This window comes from Pseudophryne corroboree, chromosome 5 (assembly GCF_028390025.1).
Source record: "Pseudophryne corroboree isolate aPseCor3 chromosome 5, aPseCor3.hap2, whole genome shotgun sequence".
NCBI classification, from domain to species: Eukaryota; Metazoa; Chordata; class Amphibia; order Anura; family Myobatrachidae; genus Pseudophryne; species Pseudophryne corroboree.
This window is the reverse complement of record NC_086448.1, coordinates 182,471,209-182,478,885: the sequence shown is the minus strand read 5'-3', so window position 1 is coordinate 182,478,885 and position 7,677 is coordinate 182,471,209. Positions and strand designations below refer to the sequence as shown.

General features: G+C 45.3%; 1 long non-coding RNA gene across 2 annotated transcripts; it reads left to right on the top strand.

The window, feature by feature from the left end:
- Positions 1 to 2,766: 2,766 nt before the first annotated feature.
- On the top strand, positions 2,767 to 7,375 carry LOC134928909 (uncharacterized). 2 transcript variants are annotated; one of them, XR_010178122.1, is made up of 3 exons: positions 2,767 to 2,822; positions 3,237 to 3,357; positions 7,346 to 7,375. It is a non-coding gene; the product is annotated as an uncharacterized LOC134928909 (long non-coding RNA). The 2 variants fall into 2 exon arrangements; XR_010178121.1 differs by lacking the exon at positions 2,767 to 2,822 and adding an exon at positions 2,830 to 2,923.
- Positions 7,376 to 7,677: the final 302 nt, after the last annotated feature.

Sequence of the window (7,677 nt, the reverse complement as noted above, 5' to 3'; positions counted from 1 at the left end):
GATCGGAATTCACGTCAGACACCCGCCCTGCAAACGCTTGGGAACGCCTGCGTTTTTCCAACCACTCCCAGAAAATGGTCCGTTGACACCCACAAATGCCTTCTTCCTGTCAATCTCCTTGCGATCGCCCATGCGAATGGATTCTTTGCACAAACCCATCGCAGAGCAATGAACCTCTTTGTACCTGTGCGATGTGCCTGCACATTGCGTTGCATGCGCAGTTCTGACCTGATGGCAGCGCTGCAAAAAACGCTAGCAAACGATCAGATCTGAATTAGGCCCTATAAACACTGTGTTATGCGCACATTAAGTGGTATAAATGAAAATGTATGGAACATGAGTAGTTAACATGAATTAAAAACAAATCATCACATTATAATGAAGTCCAGTAAACATGACACAATGGGAGTTGTAGTGCACCAAGGTCCTCCTAGACAGATCCGCACATGACATTCCACCATGCACTGGGCTCAGCCACCAAGCATCCCTGGAACTTGTTATAAAATGTTGCCAAGTATGACAGTCACATATCAAAGTAAACTCTAAGTGTATCTACTATATAAAAGCAGCACAGAGTATATCAGGAGACAGCATAACTCCGGAATTGCTAGAGCAATGTACTCAAAACTTGGTACACGTATGCCTTACAATCTGGGAACAAACACTGTGGGAGGTAGACATCCCTAGCACTCCTAGGGCTGGGACAGCAGCACAGAGTATGTCAGCAGACAGCATAACTGTGGAAGGCCTGGAGCAATTTACACCAAACTTGGTACACATCTGATTTACAATCTGCAAACAAACTCTGTGGGGGTTAGACACCCCTAGGGGTGGGACAGCAGCACAGAGTATGTCCGGAGACAGCATAACTCCTGAATGCCTGGACCAATTTACAACAAACTTGGTTCACATATGACTTGCAAGCTGGGAACAAACACTGTGGGGGTAAGACACCCCTAGCACCCCTAGGTGTGAGGCATCAGCACAGAGTTTTTCAGCAGTCAGCATAACTCTGGAATGCCTGGAGCAATTTACACCAAACTTGCTACACATATGACTTACACTCTGGGAACAAACACTGTGGGGGTAACATACCACTAGCACCCCTATGGGTAGGCCAGCAGCACACTCTATATCAGTACATGCATGATATCTCAGTGATGACAAGGCTGCATGTGACAGGGCCAGTGACAGAGTTGTATAGTGGGAAGAGCAGGATCCCTTGGGGCACCAAAAAGGGGTGCGGCCACTACACAAAGTGCATCAGGGAAGCAAGATATGCCTATATACTAGATCTCCAATCAACGTAAATGAACAAACTATCATTCTAATTTACCATCCTCATCCCGTACCAAAATACGGGTATTCAGCTATCTACTATGTTATTTATACTGTGTGTTTAATATTTACATGTATTTTTTGTAAACAGATATTCTTAAAATCTGGGGCAACGCCGGGTACTCCAGCTAGTATATACTAAATCATCTGTCACAGTAGCATTATTCTGAGTATACTGGAAGTCTCGCAACAGAATATTTATAGATGGAGTTTAAGATCATACATGTTAACATTCAACAATATGCTATGTCGGCATGCCCTCTTATGGAGTCTATGTAAGTCATTAGCAAAACCAAATGCTCCGTCTACATACAGTACAGCGCAGGCACAAGGTCGTCATGCAATAAGTGATATGCCGGCCAGACTCTTATATCTAAGTTTCCTTTTGATGCTTGATCCAAATAATGTATCACTAACAATGACATTACTGTGAAGTAAAGGAGAGATGATTAGGATGGTCACCTGTAACACACATGCAATGTTTCTGTGACATGGAAAAACAATGGAAGAAATGTTATGGAGTCACCTTCATTGTTGTCCTAGTTGATAGGATAACCAGAAGAGTAGCTTTGGGTGGAGTGTCATGAGATGAAATGAAAACCAAAAAGTTATGTACCCTCCAAGTTCCGTTCTCAGCAGTTTGGCTGTCGGTACAGTGGTGCCACGTGGTGCCTCGTGGTGCCACATGGCACAGCCACGCTCACTGTCCACTCAACCTCTTTCCAACACGTCCAGCAGGTGTGAACAAGTTGAGTGGATATCATTACCTATTCCCTGTGAATGTCACCTTGCGGGCCCGCCTTACCGGTTTATATACGCTGGTATTGAATAATACATTTCTAGTACGCCAGCAAAAAAGACAACTCTTATTTCTTCTCCTCTTTATACGCTCATGGGTTACACAGGTTCTGTGGCTGATTAAACAAGGTGAAATGCAGACTTGAGGCCAGCCAGCCACAGAAACTGTATAATTCGTAAGTTTCCTGGTTTAATGGGATAGTATAGCGCTCTCTCTCTCTCTCTCTCTCTCTCTATGTGTATGTATATATATATATATATATGTATAAACATATATACACACACACACACCCACACACATAATGGAAAATTATTAATTCAGCCTCTTAGATAAAGAGCTTTATTTCCTTATAAAATATAAGCGGTGATTTAGTCTAGAAATTCCTGTCACTTATGTTTTCCCTTTACCTATATATTGAGGCACTTTACAACATTGCCTTATACTTCATTTTCTATACTAGTCTCATTTTTTTTAAATTAGAAACTCATGTATATCCAGTTGTAATTGATATAGAAAATGTATATGTAAGATAGCTGTAACTCTGTAGCTTTGCTGCTGGTTGCTGTGACATCACACCTATCCTGTGACATCACTACCCCGTGACATCACAATGCTTCATCCTGTAACATTCTATCTACAGCTGCTGACGTTTCCAGTTTCCATGCAGGAAGACAGGTAGGATGAGGTGAGTCCTACATAGCAGGGTATGATGGAGGGGGTAAGGAAGACAGAGTGCAGTATAGTCCGCTGAAAGGCAAGACAAGATAGACAGAACAGGGAAAACAGGTACAAACACACATAAATAGGAGAAGTGCAGGAAGGAACGACATATTTAGGAATAAAAATGTAGCGTTACAGGAATAAAGAGGGCAGTATGGAGGATAAGCACACATACAGGGGATGCAGATAACCTGGGTCTCTATGAGGCAGGATCGTGGCTTTAGGATGAAAAAGTTAATAAAATAGATAAATGGGATATTGATAACTTTGAAAGTATCTTATTTGGTTTAAGGAAAATTGGGAAACTGGTTGACTCATGGACATTTTATTGTACTTAAACTAGTGCTATGCTTAATGATAGTCTTTTGTGGTTTTTTAGATCAACTGGCAAAGAGATTTGCAGAGTGTCGGGTGACCGGCAAAGAGATCTGCAAAGTGTCAGTTGAAGACGACGGGAGGGGTCGCAAAGGAATTAATGACTGGAGAATAGCATGCAGGAGGTAAGTTACCATACTTGTGTAATTGTGTGTGTGGTGGGGGTATTGTGAGCACAGTACAAAACAGGGTCTATGGTGGGGGAGAGCGGACAATACAAAACATGCAGAAGGGGGCAACTTGGTACAGTACATACAGATGGTGTGGGGGCACAATACAAAAACATAGAAATTGTGGCGTACTCTATAGGACATATAGAGGAAGGACATACACTTTTGGGGGCTGCGAGATGTAGTACACACTGTAATACAGAAAAACAGGAAGGGTGGGAGAGCATGATACAGAACATACAGATCGGGGGAAGAACAATACAGATCGGGGGAGATAGTGAAATGGCTGACCTTTACAGTATATCAATAAACTGGGGGCAAGTATACAAAGCCTGGGAGAGTAATAAAGTGGAGAGAGATAAACTAACAACCAATCAGCTCCTAGTTGTCATTTTTCAAACACAGCCTGTAACATGGCAGTTAGGAGCTGATTGGCTGGTACTTTACCTCTCTCCACTTTATCGCTTTGCAGGGCTTAATACATCTCCCCCATAGAATAACCAAATGATGAAATGGTACAGAATGGTATAAATTATGTGAATTGGAGCTGTAACAAGTGACTGTTTCCCTATCTTTACATATAATAAAGTTGACATAGTCCTTTCCCTAGAGTCCTTCTCCTTACCGCTCAGGGGGCCTGATTCAGATGCGGACGCAGAACTGCTGTTGCACCAAGTGGCTCAATGCTTTTTCACTGTGCATGCGTGTAAGCTGCACTGCGCACAAAATGAAATCAAGATCACATAGAGCATCCCATTGCAAAGTGATTGACAGGAAGTCAGCATTTGAGGTGGTAACGGGGGTGGCTCACTGTATACAGGCGTGTCAGGTCCGTTCAAATGCCGTTCCATGTGCGTGCATAAATTACCCATTGCGACCTGTGTTGCTGCTGGAGAGCCCCCTGTGTCTAGGAGACTTGCTCAGCCTACGACTGCTCAGATTCACAATGCAATTGTGAACGGCAAGATTGCAACAGCGATCGCTTCAACAACCACAACTAAATCAGGCCCACAATTACACCATTATATTTTACTATTTTATCACAGTTAACAACTAAGGGGTATATTTACTAAGCTCCCGATTTTGACCGAGATGCCGTTTTTTCTTCAAAGTGTCATCTCGGTTAATCTCGGTCATTTACTAAACACTAATCACGGCAGTGATGAGGGCATTCGTAATTTTTTGCAAGTTCAGGTAAAAAATTACGAATGAATACACCATCGGTCAAAACGCGGCTGTTTAAGTATGAATCTCGGTCATTTACTAAGAAGTGCAAAGCCAAAAAAGAACAAACACTGCCGTGAAAAATTTCAACTCGTAAAAAAGTGCTAAAAAAAAACAGAACTTTTTTTTTTATTCGTGATTGGATAGGCATGCACGGATCCATGAGATCCGTGCATGTATATCAGTGGGAAGGGGTGGGAAAGTGCTTATTTTTTTAAAAAAAATTGCGTGGGGTCCTCCCTCCTAAGCATAACCAGCCTCGGGCTCTTTGAGCCGATCCTGGTTGCAGAAATATGGTGAAAAAAATGACAGGGGTTCCCCCATATTTAAGCAACCAGCATCGGGCTCTGCGCCTGGTCCTGGTCCCAAAAATACGGGGGACAAAAAGAGTAGGGGTCCCCCGTATTTTTAAAACCAGCACCGGGCTCCACTAGCTGGACAGATAATGCCACAGCCGGGGGTCACTTTTATACAGCGCCCTGCGGCCGTGGCATCAAAAATCCAACTAGTCACCCCTGGCCGGGGTACCCTGGGGGAGTGGGAACCCCTTCAATCAAGGGGTCCCCCCCCCCCCAGCCACCCAAGGGCCAGGGGTGAAGCCCGAGGCTGTCCCCCCCCATCCAATGGGCTGCGGATGGGAGGGCTGATAGCCTTTGTTGTAAAATAAAAGATATTGTTTTTAGTAGCAGTACTACAAGTCCCAGCAAGCCTCCCCCGCATGCTGGTACTTGGAGAACCACAAGTACCAGCATGCGGCGGAAAAACGGGCCCGCTGGTACCTGTAGTACTACCACTAAAAAAATACCCAAAAAAACACAAGACACACACACCGTGAAAGTATAATTTTATTACATACATACACACATACATACATACATACTTACCTTATGTTCCCACGCAGGTCGGTCCTCTTCTCCAGTAGAATCCAAGGGGTACCTGTTGAAGAAATTCTACTCACCAGATCCAGTGGTCCAGGCTCCTCGGCAAATCCAGGGATAATCCACGTACTTGAATAAAACAAAAAAACGGTTGCCCGACCACGAACTGAAAGGTGACCCATGTTTGCACATGGGTCACCTTCCCACGAATGCCAGAAACCCACTTTGACTTCTGGCTAAGTGGGTTTCTTCAGCCAATCAGGGAGTGCCACGTTGTAGCACTCTCCTGATCAGCTGTGTGCTGCTGTCCTCACTGACAGGCAGCACGCGGCAGTGTTACAATGTAGCGCCTATGCGCTACATTGTAACCAATGATGGGAACTTTGTGCCCTGCGGTTGACCTAAAGTGACGTCACCGCTGAGCAGAAAGTTCCCAGCATTGGTTACAATGTAGCGCATAGGCGCTACATTGTAACACTGCCGCGTGCTGCCTGTCAGTGAGGACAGGACCACACAGCTGATCAGGAGAGTGCTACAACGTGGCACTCCCTGATTGGCTGAAGAAACCCACTTAGCCAGAAGTCAAAGTGGGTTTCTGGCATTCGTGGGAAGGTGACCCATGTGCAAACATGGGTCACCTTTCAGTTCGTGGTCGGGCAACCGTTTTTTTGTTTTATTCAAGTACGTGGATTAACCCTGGATTTGCCGAGGAGCCTGGACCACTGGATCTGGTGAGTAGAATTTCTTCAACAGGTACCCCTTGGATTCTACTGGAGAAGAGGACCGACCTGCGTGGGAACATAAGGTAAGTATGTATGTATGTGTGTATGTATGTAATAAAATTATACTTTCACGGTGTGTGTGTCTTGTGTTTTTTTGGGTATTTTTTTAGTGGTAGTACTACAGGTACCAGCGGGCCCGTTTTTCCGCCGCATGCTGGTACTTGTGGTTCTCCAAGTACCAGCATGCGGGGGAGGCTTGCTGGGACTTGTAGTACTGCTACTAAAAACAATATCTTTTATTTTACAACAAAGGCTATCAGCCCTCCCATCCGCAGCCCATTGGATGGGGGGGGACAGCCTCGGGCTTCACCCCTGGCCCTTGGGTGGCTGGGGGGGGGGGACCCCTTGATTGAAGGGGTTCCCACTCCCCCAGGGTACCCCGGCCAGGGGTGACTAGTTGGATTTTTGATGCCACGGCCGCAGGGCACTATATAAAAGTGACCCCCGGCTGTGGCATTATCTGTCCAGCTAGTGGAGCCCGGTGCTGGTTTTAAAAATACGGGGGACCCCTACTCTTTTTGTCCCCCGTATTTTTGGGACCAGGACCAGGCGCAGAGCCCGATGCTGGTTGCTTAAATATGGGGGAACCCCTGTCATTTTTTTTCCCATATTTCTGCAACCAGGATCGGCTCAAAGAGCCCGAGGCTGGTTATGCTTAGGAGGGGGGACCCCACGCATTTTTTTTGGGGATTTTACATTGTTTAATTAAAAATAAAAAATAAAAAGAACCCCAGCACGGATCACACAGATCCGGCCGAGATTGATTGTAAAAAAAAACGGCAGTGTTTTGCTAATCACTGCCGTAAAATTAGGTAAAAAAAAACGAATGACATCGACATCGGAAGAAAAGAAAAACACGAATACGACAGCTTAGTAAATCCATCGTAATAAATTCAAAAAGTTGCAGTTTTACACTGTCGATGTCATTCGTGATTGAACTTTGACCTATTTTCGGAAATTACGAATGTTAGTAAATGTACCCCTAAGAGTCAGTTTCTCTCTCTGCTTGTTCTTCCAATAACAATGATTTTTCATCTCTTCCTCTTCGTCTACACGCAGTGGGTGATCCCGGAATAGCTGCCCTGGGAGGAGAGCTGCGGACACATGCTACAAATATTGGGACATATGCATTACCTATTAGGAGATGCGGTAAAGATGCCGGCTGTCGGGTTTACGGCAGTCAGAATACTGACACTGGGATCCCGACACTCTACAGAATCCCGACGTTGGAACTCCGAATGGGCAAGGATACCGGCGCCCGTATCTCCATGATCATAGGTTTAGGGCTGGGCAAAGGGGGTTAGGTTTAGGCATCAGGCATGGGGGGAGGAGGGGGTGGTTAGGCTACGGGGGAGGGAGGGTTAGGTTTAGGCGCCAGGCGGGGGGGTTAG